The 16278-nt window shown below is 41.7% G+C and overlaps 1 protein-coding gene across 21 annotated transcripts in view; it reads left to right on the top strand.

The window, feature by feature from the left end:
- Positions 1-16278, top strand: part of Mbnl1 (muscleblind like splicing regulator 1) — a 170242-nt gene that overhangs the window by 23495 nt on the left and 130469 nt on the right. For 12 of the 21 annotated variants that reach the window (XM_057757046.1, XM_057757049.1, XM_057757031.1 and 9 more), the window contains exon 1: positions 1149-1356. The exons of 2 other annotated variants lie outside the window; for them this stretch is intronic. The gene's annotated coding sequence lies outside the window, so the exon portion shown is untranslated. Of the gene's footprint in view, positions 1-705; positions 1010-1148; positions 1357-16278 lie in introns of those variants that run through there. 7 more of the 21 variants (XM_057757048.1, XM_057757029.1, XM_057757037.1 and 4 more) reach the window with 4 other exon arrangements.

Below are 16278 nucleotides of genomic sequence, written 5' to 3'. Positions count from 1 at the left end.
CCAGCTGCTGAAATAAATACTGAGAAGAAAGGAAGTCCCAGGGCCATGGTGGTTACTAATTGTCAGTTAGAAACTCCCTGTCTCTGTCGGCTGAGAGAATGTTAGTGTCAATTCTACATTGTTTCCATTGTTGGGGACTCGGGGACTTTTAATGATTAACGCTGAGAAGTGGCGCTAGGTAATTAATTAGTTCAGGAAGGGATCAGTAATCAGGATTAAGTCAGTGTTCCGTGGACCAAGCACAGGATCTGTTACTCGGGTCTGTGACTGATATCTCTGCAAACCACTTGCGCACCTAACACCTTTCCTGATATTTTTATTCCTCCTGGGAAAGACAGCCTCACCCTCTGAGTACAAACATACAGGGAGAAATCCTGTTAAGGTTTGGGTTTGCATCTCCCTTGAATCACGTTCAAACCGCGGAACAAACGTTTTTAGTTAAAAAGCATCCTTGACCAAGTTATCAGAATTCCTTAAATTAACAGGAAATCCCGTCCGCAAATCTTCAAACTTTATCTCTTCTCAGAAACTCAGGATTCTTTTCATTTAAAGCCAAGTTACAGGACAGTACCCAGTGAACTAGGGGGCTGGGGTTTCGTTAGCTCAGGCCGTTGCCCAGGGCTTGTTTGCGTGGGAGTACTTCTGCATCTCCTAAGATGTTATTTTATTTTAAAAGAGGGAGCCCTGCTTTCTGCACTGCACACTGCAGAGTTGGAAGTCAGGGAGCCTTTCAGTTGCAAGTTTGATTTACTGATTAGATGGGAAGGTGGCCTGTGTTTGTGCTTGAGAGACGATCCGTTTTCCCGGAGAACTCCGAAACTGTGGAGTGCTGACTGCTGGAGGAAAATCCCCCACCAACACCCTTGCGCCTTCTTTCCCGCCCTTCGCCCTCCAGGTTCCAGGCGGTGCGGCGCTTCTGCCCTGGCAGGCCGGGCCGCTGACTCTAACCTTTCGTCTAACCTTGCGGGCCTCCCGGGCTGGCCGCCGAGCCCTCGGAGCCGGAGCGGCGGTAAGCGGCGGCGCGGGCCCGGGCGAGCGGGCGAGCGAGCGGGCGGACGGGCTGGCGGGCGGGGGCCGGGGCTGCGCGTGGGAGCTCGGCGCGTCCGCGCGCCTTCCTGGCGGGGCTGGCGCGGGGGAGGGGCCGCGCAGCGGCGGAAACCGGCGCGCGGCGATAAGAGGCTGCACGGCGACATGCCACAGTCTCTCGCCGCTGCCCGACGAGTCGGGGCGCTCGCCATGCTCCCGTGACCCGACCCGACCAGTTCCCATTCCCGTGGCGGGCATCCCGGAGTCGCGATCCCACAATGCCCCGGGCAGTCGGGGCCCCGGCGGGCAGCCTGCACGGCCACGTGAGAGGTGAGTGGCGGGGCGGCCGCGCATTGTTCGGCGCTGCGGGCGGCGCTGCGGCGACCCGGGGTGGCGCTCGGGGGGTCCCCGGCCCGCATGGGGGCGGCGGCGCGCTGCGGCTCCCGGTCCGGCCCCGCGACTCGCTGCGGGTACCCGGGGGGCGCTGCGGATCGGCACTGGCAGCGGGGGAGCTGGGGGCAGGTGCGTGGCCGAGTGCTCTGAACTCGGTGACCTCTGCCAGGGACGGCGGGGACGGTCACCGGCTGCGCGGGTCCCGGGCCGCGCCCGCATCCTCCTGCCGGGGGGCTGCCATCCAGCACTGGCTTCATGTGGGCCAAGTATGTGCACGCAGAGGTTAATGCTCTGCCTGCCACCCATAAATTACGCATGACATGTTTAGCTGGGCTGCCTTATATGGAGAGTGCTGTATTTCAGTCCAGTGTGCTTTTTGCCAAGTTTACAGGGCGGAAGACGCCCTGCTTTAGAGGGCTGCCGCTTTTCCTCCCTTTCTGGTCGTTTTGTAGTGCGTCACTCAAAAAAGAAAAAAAAAAACTGTAAGAAAAGTAAGTATAGAGCTTTCCAGGGCGGAGCCGCAGTAGGCTGGTCGAATTGCTTTCATGAAAAGTAGTCAGCATATGGGCTTTTTTTTTTTTTTTAAACAAAACCAAGAAAATATGTAGCCTTCCCTCAACCTCCTGAAAAAAAAAAAAAGCCCGAATCTGTTATCGTTAGTAATGTCTCTTTAGAATACTTTGATTCCAGAGCCTGTAACATGAGAATCAAAAGATTACATATATAAAAATGGAGCCGAAGCCTTTCTGACTAGCCCGCAGCATGTTACAGCTACAGGGATGTTGAGACAAGCTTCAGTGTGTTCTTAAGTCTCTCTGGCATGTAGCCTATTTGGCTGGTGGGATGCTACGTTGGGTTTCCTGGAGCCTACGTCCCCAGGATTAAAAACAAAGTTGGAAGCGGCCTGGCAGGTTATTGCCGCTGTCTTAGGTTTCGGTGTTCACCGGCACAGACACAGGCCGAGCAAACGATTAATAAACTCTGCCATACTCTGAGGAATTTCATAAATTAATACACGACGAGGGAAGTCATAATTATGGCCTTTGGATTTGCAGGCCTTCTACAACGTGCTTTGAAATAGTACACCGATGGACATGCTATACCCCCCTCCTGGGTTTCAACACAGTGTTTATACAAAGAACTTACTTAGGGCATAACTTTTCTACGCCGGGCTAAGGGTCCGCATTCTCGTCTCTGGCTTTAGAATGTTGGTGTTGTTTCCTGGTCCTATTTTTCCAGATAAAATTCTGACCATCAAGACATGATAAATGAAATTTCAAGGACTACAGATCTTTGAAGGACTTAGTGCAGTAAAGGCGATGTGTTAGAGATACATAGTTGCCCAAGACAATAGTTATTTCATAGCTGGAGAAGGCACGTGGCTGTCACTTCCATCTTAGCCCTTCTAAAAGTTGGTGACAGTTAAACCAACTTTCCCGAAACATATCATGGTCCAGTGTTCCTGTTCTGTGTAGCCGTAGGGGGTTACATTTTCTTTTTTTTAATCACTGTTAGGCCCTTTTTCAAATCTAGACTTAAAGTTTTTATACCTCTTTGTTTAACGCGGAGTTCCCTCGGTGAGAACTACGAAGCTAACTGCTGTGTTTATAGAACAGGTTAGGTCAGCACCAGAAAACCTGTTCATCTGTTTTATAATTACACTGTCCCTGAAGACCTCATTGCCACATTTTATTATTGGGAGAGACTTAGACAAAGCTCACGTATGCTTCATTGAGTATTTTCCTCCTGGAACTGAGAGCAAATGAGAGCCTACGAAGCACGTGTCGGGAACACGCCAGGAGAGAAAGCGACGGGCTACGTGGCCTGGGAGACTGCTGTTTGTGTGTGCCCTTCCACGCTGGAGGCAGGTTCCAAGTGGAATTCATTAAAGTTTGATTCTAACATTCTGTTCTTGCTCAGGGCACAGAATTCCTGTGAAATGAAACACTTGGTTCTGTTCAGAGCAGGAAGAGATTACCTCAGGGTTTCTCCTTGAGGGTGGAGGGGGTGGGGAGAAGCATGCGGTGATAGTTTTCATTGAGGAAGAGTGTGCTATTCTTATATAATGTTTCCTATTGTCATTTTAAGGTAAACTTGTTACCATGCACTCATGACTGTCACCATCCCGTAGGCCTGTATTTGATCTGTCTATTTATGGAAGCAGAAAGGTCTTGCTGCACCTTCTGGCTTTCTGCTTGGTGATAGATGAGCGGATAAAAGAGCATCTTAGATCTTTCTTGGAATAAGCCCAAATAGATGGACAGTTGAGGTTTATTTATGTATTTATCGAGTGCTCTAAAGGGCATTAGAGAAGGCAATATATATGATGATCAGGAAAGTAGAGGAAGTTAACAAATTATATTCGCTAGATATGTGGTTCACTTAAAGGTCCTGTGCACTGAAAGATTGTAAAGCATCTGGACTTATAGATCTAAACCTCTGTTTTTCCGGAAGTTTAGAGTATGCTGGCTGGTACAAAAGCCACTAGTCACATGTGCTCTGGAACACTTCAAATGTGTCCAGTTTTGAACGTTGCCTTAAAGTGTAAAATACATACTGGATTGTGAAAAGTTTGTACCAAGAAAAGTATGTAAAATACTTGATTATATTATATTTAAATTAACTATGTTATACTGACAATGTATTGAGTATTGGGTTTTTTGTTATTGTTTTGTTTGACTTTTTACCACCCCCCACCCCAAGTACTAGAAAACTTGATATAACAAATGTGTCTTATGTTCTGTGGGGCACCACTGTTGTGAAACAAAGCAAGAAAGCCATATTCTGAGAAAAAGCTTAAATTAGAGTTTGCTAGTCAAAATACAGTAAAAGTGACTTTTATTTTTACAAGGTAAAAAGGTTTATTATATACAGAAACAAAATGACTTGTCTTTCTCATCCATTGTAGCCAAAATTTAAGCAAAAGTACTACCTTACGTCTATTTTTATTTCCTCAAAACTACTATTTAGTTTAGAGAGTTAATGGTGAGGTGGTAATAGCAGAGAAAGACTTATAATTAGGAGGATAAGCTTAACACCTCCCAGAGGCCAGAATAGTGTATGATTGCTACTCTGGGATGTTTGGAAACACTATAGTTATCATTGTCCTGGAGTTACCAAACAGAAGCAAGTCAGTGAGATTTATTTTAAAATAGTTTTCAGTAAACAGCAGTTACCTTCAAATGCCTAATATGTGTTTTCTTTTGTTATGACAGACCTTCCTTAGAAAATAAAAACACCAAAGAAAGCCAAACAAGCCGACAGGAATAAAAGAGTCTCACCTGTATGGAATAGGGCATTACTTTGCATGTAAGGGGTGGTGAACTGACACTGCTGTGGTGGTGTTGCAGGCTCTGAGGAGTTCCTCTATGTTGAGTCTTGATAATTAGATCACATTCTTGAGAAAGCATCTGGCTGGGTAACAAAGTACAACGACATAGGTCCTGGGCACACTCCTTTTGGACATTTTATCAGAACTGGAGTGCATTTGCTTTGCACAGTGTTATGCCCCCCAAAATGTGGTTCTTTTCTAGCATGTAAAGTTATGTTTGCTGATGTTCTCTTGAAGGATATCAAAGGTACACAAGTTTTGTTGTTGTTGTTGGGATGGCAGCCATATCCCATTTGGAGCCTCAGGTAGAGTTCATCCTAGTTTGCTAGCATGATGGATCTGTCGTTTGCTGCCACAGGTATATATCATATTAGTACCAACAGCTGTGGTGGAAAGAGAGGGGTGAGAGCATCCCTGTTAAACTGTGTTCATGTCTGATGAGTCATGAAGCGTATTCGGTAAGGGTTGGAGAATTCATTAATTGAAAAGCAGATAGTTGAAAAGGATCAATTGACATGCCATGAAATGTGTCTAGACATTTCTGTTTTAAGATTTAAGAAAGGGAAATTGATGTTTACATAATGCTTTCCTATTTCTATGTATATATGTTTTTGTAAGCACTGCAGTTTTATTCTTGGGAGAAATAAACATCCTAGCATAACCATGGTTATAGTTTTGTACATATTATTAGCTTAAGAAAAGCACGACACAACTGCTGTATCTCTTTTCTCTGTTACACTTTGAGAGAAGTGCCTGTCACATGTGTCTGATATCCAAGAGTCTTGAAAGAGGTTTTTAATTTTATACTCTTAGTGTTCTTTTTGATACTTTTCCCCGTTTTTTAAAGCTCTCACTTTAGGTTTTTGTGATTCTTTGTTAAAGCAGTACAGGATCCATTATCTGAAGACTAGGGGAAGCCATATTGCATTCAATAGGCAATTATTTGTCTCCTTAGATAGTTGTTTGAAAAAGGGAAGATACTATGTTGAAGTAGAATTATGTTTCAAATAGTTTACTCCCAAGGAAGCTTTGTTACCTCTCTTGACAATATTTTAAGAACAGAGATGGTTTCATTCATATGTCTAAAAGGTTAAATAAAAAAAGGTTGACGAAGGCTTCTGTGAGTTGCGAACACAGAACTTGTGTATTGAAAATGTTTGTGTGTGTGTGTGTGTGTGTGCGCGCGCACACACACCTCATAGCATGCCTATGGAGTTCAGAGAACACCTTCTTTGAGTCACTTTTCTTTTATCATGTAGGTTCTAGAAATGAAATTCAGACCCTTAGGCAAATTGACCAACTGATTTATCAGAATTTTTATTTCTGAAAACAATAGAAATACATTATACTATTCAGAATAATTATCATAAATATGAAATCCAACTACTCCTCCTTCTAAGACGACTGTGTCCATGCAGGTATTAGCTCCATTTTAGTCCTCTTACCTAAGGTCATGAAGTGAAGAGATTTTTGTACTCCAAAGGCAATTTTCAATAATTATATTTTGACCTTAATTCCCTTCTCTTCCTTCTTAAGGTTTAGAAGCAATTTGCTAAAATGTTACTTGCTTCAGAGGACTCAGTGAATTCTAGGGTGGTTGGAATAGGTTTAATCCTATGAAATCAACAATCCAATGCTAGTTTGAAACACTTAACTCACCATGTAAATATGATTTCCAGGTAGTCCATATTGTGGTAAAGTACCAATGCAGGCCCATTGAAAACGATTTGATTTGGTCCGTATATCCTTGAGGAAATGACATCTTGCTTGAGAAAATAAGAAGTTTGAGTCATTCCATGATACAGTGGTGTTTCATGAGGACTGTCTAGTTAGGACAGCACTGAAGGTGTTGTGTGTGTGCTTGGCACTGAGGATTCCATCTCAGCAGATGCCAAGTGAGGACTCTGGTGCCTGTGAGTGAGCGGTAGCCCCAGCCTGGAACAGAAGTTTGGAGAAAACAGAGACAAATCCTGATGCAACATAAGTGCAGCAGAGGAAGTGGTCTCCCGAGAACTAAGGAAGCCTAGAGTGTTCTTTTTTTTTATTATTATTAAAGATTTCTGCCTCCTCCCCACCACCACCTCCCATTTCCCTCCTCCTCCCCCAATCAAGTCCCCCTCCCTTGTCATCCTGAAGAGCAATCAGGGTTCCCTGCCCTGTGGGAAGTCCAAGGACCACCCACCTCCATCCCAGTCTAGTAAGGTGAGCATCCAAACTGCCTAGGCTCCCACAAAGCCAGTACGTGCAGTAGGATCAAAAACCCATTGCCATTGTTCTTGAGTTCTCAGTAGTCCTCATTGTCCGCTATGTTCAGCGAGTCCGGTTTTATCCCATGCTTTTTCAGACCCAGGCCAGCTGGCCTTGGTGAGTTCCTGATAGATCATCCCCATTGTCTCAGTGTGTGGGTGCACCCCTTGCATGCAAATGGATGGAAATAGAAAACACTATCCTGAGTAAGGTAAGCCAGACCCAAAAAGAGGAACATGGGATGTACTCACTCATATTTGATTTCTGGCCATAAATAACGGACATTGAGCCTATAATTCGTGATCCTAGAGAAGCTAAATAAGAAGGTGAACCCAAAGAAAAACATATAGGCATCCTCCTGAATATTAAACTTCATCAGGCGAGGAAAGGAGACAGAGACAGAGACCCACATTGGAGCACCGGACTGAAATCTCAAGGTCCAAATCAGGAGCAGAAGGAGAGAGAGCACGAGCAAGAAATTCACGACCGCGAGGGGTGCACCTAGAGTGTTCTTTTAGTTTTCCAGCTTTACTATTATTTGCCCTTGAAAGCACTCATTGCATCCACCCAGTGATGTTTCCCTGTGTTTATTTGTAGCATCTACACAGAGGATTTAGGTATATACATTGTAATTCATTTCTTTAGTTCTCTCATCCAGAATGACCTGAACTCAAAAGAACATTGGTCATATTGTTTATTAGCTTTAGTGGACATTGCAACACCCCAACCTTTTCAGATGGCCACTGCTGTGAAGAAACGATACAAAGAATTTGCTGAAGAGAAAGCTAGACTAAAAGTCACGAGATCTACCTCAATTGCCACGATAGCTTTAGCATTCAAGCTCAGCATACCAAATGTGGAGAGATTTTGTTAGGGGAAATGAAAGTTAAGCTATATAATGTGCAGACAAGAGGGAAGTGCAAGTGAGCGAGGAGGTTTTAATCAAACCGTCACAATGTCTAACTTCTCTGAACTTTGAATAAAGGAACAAAAAGGAAGTAAAACAGCAACAAACAGCGCTGCCATTTTAGGCAACCGTTTGCAGAAGGTTTGGTGAAGTCTGATTTCTCTTAGAACTCGTAATGACTTCTGTTTTCAGTGAAAACTTCTGAAAGGTGAGGGAACAAAGGAAAAGACTTAAAAAAGTTAGCAGTCAGCCCATGGTGTGGTCAGCACAACTGTATGGAGGTCGAAGGATGCTTGAGCCAGGTGGTAAACAGTAATAAGCAGACTGGAAACATCAAAGGTCCTTTCTGAAAGTGACTAAGAATTTGCCGACTCTTCCTGGTTGTCAGTTTTACCCTTCTGTCCCACAGTTATGCCTTAGTGTTGATGAGGATAGTAAGCATGGCACATCAGCGTCTTGTCTGGTCTTAGAAGAAAGCTGCCTGCACGCTTGTGCATCTCCTCACCTTACAGAGCAGAGAAAGCAGGGAGGTGGTGACATGAGCCAGTGGATGGAAGAGGTGGAAGAGAATGGACATGCTCTTGAGGCAGGTTGGTGTGGAGAGCACTAAGTGTTGGCAACACTCTCAGCTCAGTCCTCCTCTTCAAGAGGCTCCTCATTGTCAGTTGTGTGTTTACTAAAGTTTGATTTAAAAGTTAAGTTTGAAAAGAGTTTCTAAAAAACTTCCTAGAAATACCATATCTAGGTTTGTTCTGAGTGTTCTCTGTTGAATGCACTAAAAGCAGAATAATAAAGACCTCCCTGGTCTTACATCCTTTGTCATGTAAGTGCTGATGTCAATACTATAATTTTATTATATGTACTTATTGCCTTTAATCTTTTTCTTAAAAAGAACAATAGATTTTTTAGAGAAATATTTTCCCATCTCTAGACTGTGACATTATAAATGGACAAGTAACAATTATAAACATAATAGAAGTTGCTACTTGTGTATTGTTTTATAAAGTCTCATTAAGTATTCTCTGTAGCTATAACATAAATCTTAGGACTTTTGTCTTAAAAGGTAATTAGCATGACTAGGACTTTTTGGTTATTTCCAGAACCTGAAAACTTGATTTTTTTTTAATGTCCAACTTTTAACCTTTTAACATTTTGTCTTGTCCCCAAAGTTACTTAAAGAATAGAGAAGAGAATACTTGCACTAATAACGCTAACAGTTTGGAGAATGGCTTACATGTGCACAGCGAGGTTTTAAAGTAATACACAATTCCTGAGGAGAGCTTCATGAAATGGTCTTGCTAATGTCTTGCTTTCAGACATGGGGAAACTGGGTCACAGATATTTCAGGTTTATTGCCCAAGGTGCCTTAATTACTCAATAGCCCAAGGAGGACTTTGAGCCATGGTGCAGTTTTAGAATATCTGCACTTATGTGAGAGAATAAAAGTGAATGAAATATGTGTGCTGGGGATTATCAGGTGATATAAGATCATATCCGTTTGAGATACTTTACAAGGGTCACACACATGGAGAAATCTGTAGAGAAAGGGTAAATAACGGTAGGGTAGAGGAAAGAAGAGATAGAGGAAGGGGACAGAAAGGTGTCAGGTGGGAAAGGGGCACTGGCACTACATTGCCCATCAGGCAGCACGTGCAGGCGTGTGACAGTTGCCAGCACAAGAAGCTGTTTGTCCGGAGACGTCCCCTTCTAGGAGGCAGTTGTGCTGCAATGTCCCAATAGGAAGAGTATGATGCATGGCAAAAAGTGCAGTGGTTGGGAGTGAGGGAAGAATGAGGAGGTGATGCTTTGCAGTGGAAATAGGACTTCTGGTTCCATAGGGCATAGGGCATATCCAGTTGTTGGATGTGAACAATAGGAAGGGATATGATTTGATATAGTGAATATTAAGAGGATTTTTAAAAAATATACTAATAATTAAACAAAACATCAGTAAAATTTATTATTTAAAACTCTATCATTGTTCTAATAATAGTGGTACAAGTGTTGTTAGAATGAAGAATTGCAGAGCCAACCAGTCGTGGTGAAGCTTGCCTACAGGCTCAGTGCTCAGTAAGTGGGAGCAGAAAGATGTTGTGTTCAAGACTGACCTCCCGGGTCACCTTGCAAACTCCTGCATTAAAAGCCAAATGCCAAACACCAACAAAGATGAAGGGTTATACTTCAAAATACCTGTAAGAGAGAAACACATATCTAGGATTACAACTCAGTTATTAAGATGTGTCAGGTTCTTAATGCATTTCACTGCTTTGAAGCAAGGTCTTAGAACCACCAAAACCTTTATCCCGCATTTGCCGTGCTACAGTAAGCAACCTTGGATATTTCTGGGCATGCTGTTTTCTGCTGGGAAATGTCTTAGTGTAAATTAGGAACTTTGGTCTCTTATTACACGTAGGACTGCTGTGCATCCTATCCTCAGTCTTAAGCAAGGTAGCAGAGAGAGTCATGATGGAACGAGGTTGCAATGTGCTCAATGTGGTTGACGCTTAGACTTCTATGACCTTGCTATTTTGGGGATGGTATCAGTGTAGCTGTGGCATTCTTTCTCCTGAAAGCAAAAATCCTTAACAATCAGCCACTCTTAGAAACTGAGAGTTGGTTCTTATAGGGGAAAAAAGAGGCATTTGTGGTTGAATTTTATCTGAGGTTAGGAGAATACCTTTGCGTGACATAGAAGGCTTGAGATTTTATTTTACCTGAGATTCTTTAATACCTATTACAAATAATGGCTTCCCATTGTTTAGCTTAGAATGATAGAAATAATAGACTCTGTTTTATTTAATATTTATAGAGGACCTTGTAAAATCGAGACAGTTTTCAGAAAGATGTATTTATAGGAACTGGGGAGACAGCTCAGTAGGGAAGGTGTTCACTGCACAAGTGTGAGGACTGGAGTTCAGATCCCAGGGCCTCTATAAAAATAAAATCAGCATGTTGCCCCACTCCTGTATCCTAGCACTGGGAAGTGGCGCCCCACCAGCTGAGCTCAGGGTCAGAGACTAGATTTCAATACATTAAAGTGAAAAAACCTAAAGGAGAAGTATGTGAACCTCCCCCAATACTCTTATGAGCATATACATGTGATAAACCATGCACAGAATTTCTATAAGTAACCACTTGATGCCTACTATTTTAATAGACTCTATTCCATGAATAGTAGTATGAAATTGGAACAGTTCGTGGTTTTAATATAGGATGCTTATGCAGGACAAGAGAATAATGTTGGTATAGTTTGCCTTTCTTTATGTGTTGCCAGTATTCTGAAATACATACACATACACACATTTATTATATACCCTATTTTTTAACTTAGATTTTTTTTACCTAGTATTTTGCCTTGTGCTTTGCAGATGCAGTGAAAGTGTGTGTGCTGTCGTTAAGCTTAGAAAGTGTCCCTCTTATCTAAGATCCACCGGCGTTAACATTAGAATACACTTTTTCAGCTATTTCAACACTGTGCAAATCTGAACTAAACAAATTCCCTTTAAATTACTTTGAGCCATTGTTTGAACTCCAGTGTTAATGCCTTCAGGAGGAATTGCCGAGTCAAGGTGGTGGCATTCAGATGAGGCCCTTGGCACCCATTTACCTGATGATTTAAGAGATTTGATAATTGGAGCAGTGAGAGCAGGGAATCTCAGAATTCCTTTGACCAGGTGTCAGTTCTAAGGCACTGTATGACCTTCCCCCAAAGAATCTGAAAATGCTTGGGACTATTGGGAAATACATACCTCATATTTAATTCTGCATGACATGATGCTTTCCTGGGGACCACACTTGCTGAGACTTGTTTACAGGAAGTGGCTACTGCAGAGGAATATAGTTCTGAAGAGTGGGGTGTTTAAAAGCTAACGCTGTATTGGGAACAAGTAATTTAGAAAGGAATCTGTTGAGTCTTCTTGGTTATGGGTTACAGCCTAGGAAGTGCTGTACCCTTGCCCTTAAATCTTTATCGTTTCAACAATAAGAACAGTAATCTTATGTATTAAATAATCATGAATGAATGTATTTTGGGCACCTTTTACAGAATCGCTTGTTTTTGGTAAATGCGGATGGTAGTCATAAGCACACAACTCTCATACGGGAACCTCTTCTTTGTGTGAAACCTAGTGTTTCCAGAACAAACACTGGGTACTGAAACACAGCCTCATAATGGTGCACAGATGTGCACCTGAGGCAGAGCATCTCTTCCTGATGCTGATGAGGACACCGAGAAGTTAACCTGCTTGCCTAGATTCTCACAGCTGCAGTAGCCGACTGAACAGAAGTCAAATCCTTTTTCACAGTACCCTCCTTACTTTTGTGACTCTTATGGGAATAAATGTGGCATTTTTACAATAATGTTTAAATACTCCGTTTCTGAGGTAGGCTTCATTCTGAGGCCTAGGCTGGTCTGATCCTCATTCTGTAGCATTGCTTCCTCTCTTAGCTTCTCAAGGATCGAGGATACAGACAGTGGCCACCATGCCTGACTTAAAGAAAAAACCGGGAGTGAAGAAGAAACAGACTTAATTAAAACAAAACAAAAACTGTCTTGCTTCAGTGTTAGACTACAAATTACAGAGACCCCAAAACGTGCTGGAAGTCTTACTATTGTTTTTATTTTATTTTGTGAAACCTAACATCGTAAGGCCCTCCTGTCGTCAGCAGACGTGGAAAGGATTTGCTCTCGTGTGACCCCTCCTGCACTTTCTGTAGGTAGATCAGTTTAGGCTTCTGTTGGAGAGAGCTTTGGGGACGTCAGATGTGCACTGTCCCTCAGTAACCATGGACATTGGTTCTAGGGCTCCCCTACAGCTGCCCAAATCCATTCATACTCTGGGCCCTTAACAAAACTGAATATACACATGCTCTCTATATTTTAAGTTGTCTTTAGATTCCTATGATACCTAATACCATGTAACATATGCATGTACTTTATTTTCTGAACATCTCCAGTCCATGTTTGGTTTGGTCTACCAATGCAGAATTCATCAACATAGGTCTACTGTCTTTTTTCAGCAGTAATACCAGTAGAATTTTCATCAAGAAGTGATAACGTGTACAAAACATATCCTGATTTTCATGGACCATTCTCACGTTGTTAGTTTATGCTCACTCAGTACACTGTTTCCATACATCAGTTGGTGCTGTCTGTGATTGTCCCTGTGACACACAGCATGTGGCTTTAATGATAGTTCTTTATTGAAGTCTTGCTCTGTAGGAGACACTTGCTAACTAATGCCACTTTCATGAACTGGTTAGAACATACAGCAAATATTTTTGTTTTTAAGAGAAGAATGGGGTTGTCTTTGTCTTGATTCTGGTTTCAAAGGCAAATGTTTTCTTTAGCAAATACTGATCATGCGTGCCTGTCCTGTTCATCTTTTCTAGATAGGCGATGAGCAGGATGTCATGTGCTGAGTAATTTTCGGTGCAGTAGTAGAAACCTTCTCCAGTAACGTGGCACAAGGCAAAGTGGGCGCAGAGGAGCTTGGAGGAGCATAGCACTTGCCTAAATCTCAGAAAAACAGAAGAAAGCATTAACTCTTCCAGAAAGACAAAATCAACTTAAAATTTGTTAAAATGATGTGGCCAAGTATTTATATTATTTCTTTTTCTTTTTAAGTACTTAATAAATGAGTTGGAGCACAGTATCATCTGGCTGTACAGAATTGAATCAAGTCGTTTCTCACTAAGTCCTTCATAGGAACAGATTGAGCAGGCTATATATGATATTTATATGTACATATACACACATACATTATATATACATATATGTGTACACACAAACACACATATACATGATAGTTAATGAAAATGAAGCCATTATTTTGAAGAGAAAAAAGGGATATAGGGAGGGTTTGGAGGAAGGAAAGGGAAAAAGGAATGATGTATTATAATCTCAAAAAAAAAAGATAATTAAAAAACTTCGTACAGACAACCAAGTTTCAGAGCAGACAAGTTTTATGTTAAGAGGAAAGGAAAATCCATAGGTGAGAGGTGAACTGTTTTTAAGTTTATTGACCAGAGGTACAGATAGGTGCACCAGGCTCTTTTTTTCCATCTTTTCTTTGTGTGCAAGAAATTACTTTATCTGCCTGCCTGTCTGTCTGTCTTCCTTTCTTTTTTCTCTTTTCTTTTCTTTTCCTTCCCTTCCATTTCTTTTCTTTTCTTGAGAGTAGGCTTGCTTCTAAACTCAAGAATGGTGACATTGCTAGTGTTTATCTCCCTGTTCACCTCAAGTGTTTGCCCTTTGTTCTCAGGATTTAATCTGCATTCTTGGTTGGAATACTCTTCTATTTGATTGCTTATCATTATTCAGTTTAAATAGTAAATATTTGTTTAAGGCCCACTGTATGGAAGTTTCACTGTAGGATTTTACAAGACATCTGGCCTATTCTGAGTACTATAATGAAAGCAAAGCAACCAGAAATGATCTGACAATTAATTGGAATCCTTTGTAAGTAGCTCCTTCCTTGGTGGGCTTGGCTCTGCGTTGATAAAAAGTTCCTACGCTCTGTAAGAAGCAGGCGTTTCTCCCACTCTGGCCCACAGCTGAAGAAACAGAGTCTCGAGAAAAGTAAGGTCAGGTCACTTGCTCCAGGGCCACACAGGAAAGTGCTGTGGAAACCCGGCTTCACTCCTGCCATTCTGGTCTTTATGTGGTGCTCTGTTGCCTTTGGTTTGGTTTAATGAAGTGAATATATATCTATTTTTAGCATCTTGAGGTCGACTCCAAGTTAATTCTGGAAAGACTTAATGAAGAGATAATATATCGAGAGGGTTCTATTTTTTTTTTTTTTAATTGTGATCATAAAATAGCAGACGATGGAGTGGACTTTGAAGTGCCCTGGCTTTATAGTGAGGCTATATCAGATGCCTAATCTCCCTTATGGTCCATGCTGTGTTTGTTCTACCCACTCCAGTACCTTTGCCCCAGCACTCACTGAGATAAGCAAAGTGATGTTACTTGGAACAGATATTCTCTCTCTCTCAATTGCTGGGTGGCTGGTTTGCCTAGTGCCACATTTGAAGAAGTGTCTTGAGCCTGAGAAGGATGGGGCAAGTGCTCTCATTGTCTGTTCTACTGCCTTATTGGGAATTAACCTAATTTCTCTCATTACAAATTAGATACCTGTTTTCAGCATTAAAATAATGAAAAGCAAAACTTCTGCAGTTACTTGGATATTCCTGAATAACTTTCTCACCCCGCCCCAACTCCATCATGTCCATGTATCGGGGTGTGTGCACAATCTTATGTCATATCCGGATGCGCTTATGGAGTCTAGAAATGATGACAAAGTATCTCATGAGCTGTAGGTGAAGTGCGAGAAGTTGAGAGGGTCCGAGGCACTGGGTCTCCAACTGCTGGGTCAGTTTATAGTGCTTTATTGAAATATTAGATCGTTTTGTAAATATGTATTACTGCTGTGAACTTATGACAATACAGTAAGTGATGTCCTCTAAGTAGAAGCAAATATGAATACTCCAATGTATGCATGCATATTTAAATATATAACTATCCTTTGATTGTGAAGACTTGACATTAAACAGTTAGTGGGTCTTGTTATTTAGACTCTTAACATGTCTTAATGAATTGGATTCCACTTATGTTTTCTTCCACTTGTATTAAATTTTAATCTACTAATCATATTTTAATTGGTAATTGATGTTAATGGACTCAAATATTTCCCTTTATGTATCAAATACTTCAAAGATAGCTGCAGCTACATAGATAAAGAAGTTTAGTTTTGAAAATTCCATGTGAACACACTGTTTAGCGAGAAAATTAAACACCAGTGTTCCTGTTTATAGTGTCAGTGGAAAATAAAACAAATTAAGCATGCAGATACTGTGTTTACTTACACTGGGCCCTTTATATTCTTGATATTGCACTGGATCTTGAATACATTATAGTCAACATGAATATTAAATATGATTGTAAGTATAGACATCTCTCAGATTCTGAAGTGACCATTATAGAAATACTGACGTTTTGTTAGGTACTGCTAACATTAAATGTATGTAATCTTTTCAGTTATTTCAAAATTGTAATTTATAGGTGGCAATTAGAATTTATTTTAAAGTCTGTGCTGATGAAATATTTAGCATGTGTGCATAAAAGGAAATATTCTTTTTCATGTAAAGGAAAGTGAGATTTTATGCTTAGAATCACACAACCTCACAATTAAGAGAAATTGCTCCATAAGATTATGAAGAAGAAAACCCACCTTTGAGTGGCAGCAACATCTCATGAGTTTAAAAGGTCAGGCTGGTGCGGAAGGTGCCAGCTTTGCCACTCAATGTCATGCAGAATGCTGTGGCAGCCAGGGCTGATACAGCTGAAAATATCTGCAGCCTTGGAAGGTTTGGA

This window comes from Chionomys nivalis, chromosome 24 (assembly GCF_950005125.1).
Source record: "Chionomys nivalis chromosome 24, mChiNiv1.1, whole genome shotgun sequence".
Classification (NCBI taxonomy): Eukaryota; Metazoa; Chordata; class Mammalia; order Rodentia; family Cricetidae; genus Chionomys; species Chionomys nivalis.
The sequence above is the reverse complement of the archived record's forward strand: the minus strand, read 5'-3'. Positions and strand labels throughout refer to the sequence as shown.